Raw genomic sequence first — 2333 nt, forward strand, 5'->3', positions numbered from 1 at the left:
CCACTTTACAACACGTTAAACTTAAAAAAGCGGTGTTTAAAATGCTGTTTAATATACCAGAACACTGTAAAATACGCCGTATGGTTTGATTTCTTTGTATGTATGGATCACTTGGGTTGTTAGCGACATCTGGTGAAAATTTCATGTCATTAGCACCTCTAGTAATATTTTCACTGAGTAAAATGGTGACGTGTTCAATACTTATTTTACCCGCTGTATGTCGTCTCAGAGCACTGTACAAGAATTTATCTAAAGAAGCCAACAGATTGTGTTGAATCACTTCATCACAGTTTCCCATCCTGAGCCACTGGTGACAGTGGAGAGGAAAAACTCCCTTTAACAGGAAGAAACCTCCAGTAGAACCAGGCTCAGGACAGGCAGCCATCTGCCTCGACCTGGGTTTGAGGGGACAGGAAAGAGAGACAGACAAACACAGAAGAACTGGTCCAGGTGTATATTCCTCTGAAAGAGAGACAAAAAAACACGTCATTGGTAGAAATAATTAAAACAAACATGTAAAGGAGAGAGACTAAAGACAGCAGCAGAGTGAGGACATGTGCTCATTTTATCCTCCAGTAGTCTGAACCTATAGCAGCAGAACTAAGGAGTAACTCAGGATTTATCAAAATGGAAAGTTAAAAAAAATAACTTGTTGAGAGTTGATAGAGGAGGTTGGTGGAGAATTCACAGCTTCTAGCTGTTGTCACAATCTCTGATGATGCACAGAATCACAAGTGTGAACAGTGTCACACAGGGTAAACACAAAAACGTGCATTATCTGCAGCATTGTTCACTAAAACGGCACCATTTATATATTAAGAAATACAGTAGGCAAATTTCATGGTATTGTAGATCAGTGATTCCCAAAGCTGGGGTCGGGACCCCTATGTGGGTCACAAAATATCAAGGAAGTGTCCGCAGATGATTTCCATACTTCAATTTAAATGCAAATAAATTTCTAATGGAATATACTGTATTTTCACCCTGATTATTGAAAATTATTTAACATACAATAATCATATTTGAATAAAAGTATTATTGTAGTTACTAGGGTTGTTTATGTTGTTATTATGCCCATATTAGCAAAGTTTGCTTAAGTAAACCAGTAATATCTGGGGTCACAAGTTTCTACAACTGTAATTTTGTGGGCCTGAAGCTTAAAAGTTTGAAAACCTTTGTTATAGATCTTTAGGGAATGCAAGTACTTTTAATACTTTAAACAGTTTTAAAAGCAAGTTCTTACTTTTACTCAAATAAAACGTTAATATGGTACTTTAATATGGTTACTTTTACCTTTAGAGTATGTTTTTGTCTGTTTTTCTGTACTTCAGTACAGTGTTTGAATACCACTGATTGTTATAAGCATCAATTTTCCATGACTCTCTTCTATAAATCAACAAAATAATAAAACAGATTTTACTGAATGATTCCTCCAGTGCCCCCCATCCCAGTATGTTACAGAGCCACTCACATGTTGTGCGACCTCATGCTGACAGCCTCACGACATGCTGGGAATGCTTCAGTAAATGTTCGTTTACCCGGTCAGCCCGCTGTCCCACGTTTTCATTAGGGAATTCTTTTATCAACACAATGTGCCCACTGTGTCCCACAGGCAGCTATTCTCAACACGGTCACATGTTCACCCAACAATCTGAACCCTCTGAGCTGCTCTGTGGAAGCTTCCTGGACTGCTGTCGCAACATTTGAGGAAACTTTAGCAGTGATTCACCCGGCAGGAAACCCATCACCTCTATATTAAAATTAAACTTCTTGTAAAATATTGCCTGTTTTTCTGTGTATATTATAGTGTCAAACTCTTAATGATATCAATATATATTTTAAATGAAGTGTTTCTCTTTAGTCCTTATTTGTACTAATACAATGTACAAAATATTTCTACTTTCTAGGAACAAAATAAGCTGACAGTTATTAGACTTTACTCAGAGGTGAGCTGAACACAGTCAGAGAAGATGGATTCAAGTTGGTGTTCCTAGTTTCTTTTAGTTTTTCTGAAACGTGGGTCCAGTTACTGATGTGACTCAACCTGAAAGAGGATAAAAGAGCCCTTTGAGAGTCACCTGAGTGTCCTTTTATTTGATTGGTTGATTATAATAATGAAGTCCAGCTGAGCAAATAACTTCTGATGCTAGGTTGACCTTTGAGTGCACCTGAAATATTTTAAATTAGACATGGCTGACTGACATGTTGGTGCTTTGATTCCCAAAAGGTAATTTGAGAAACATGTCTTTAACTTTTGTTTACACACACACACACACACACACACACACACACACACACACACACACACACACACACACACACACACACACACA

General features: G+C 37.6%; 1 protein-coding gene across 1 annotated transcript in view; it reads right to left on the reverse strand.

Moving 5' to 3' along the window:
* Positions 1-2333, reverse strand: part of LOC106523142 (melanoregulin) — an 11284-nt gene that overhangs the window by 7590 nt on the left and 1361 nt on the right. The window lies entirely within an intron of this gene.

This window comes from Austrofundulus limnaeus, unplaced genomic scaffold (genome assembly GCF_001266775.1).
Source record: "Austrofundulus limnaeus strain Quisiro unplaced genomic scaffold, Austrofundulus_limnaeus-1.0 Scaffold146, whole genome shotgun sequence".
In the NCBI taxonomy this organism is placed as follows: domain Eukaryota; kingdom Metazoa; phylum Chordata; class Actinopteri; order Cyprinodontiformes; family Rivulidae; genus Austrofundulus; species Austrofundulus limnaeus.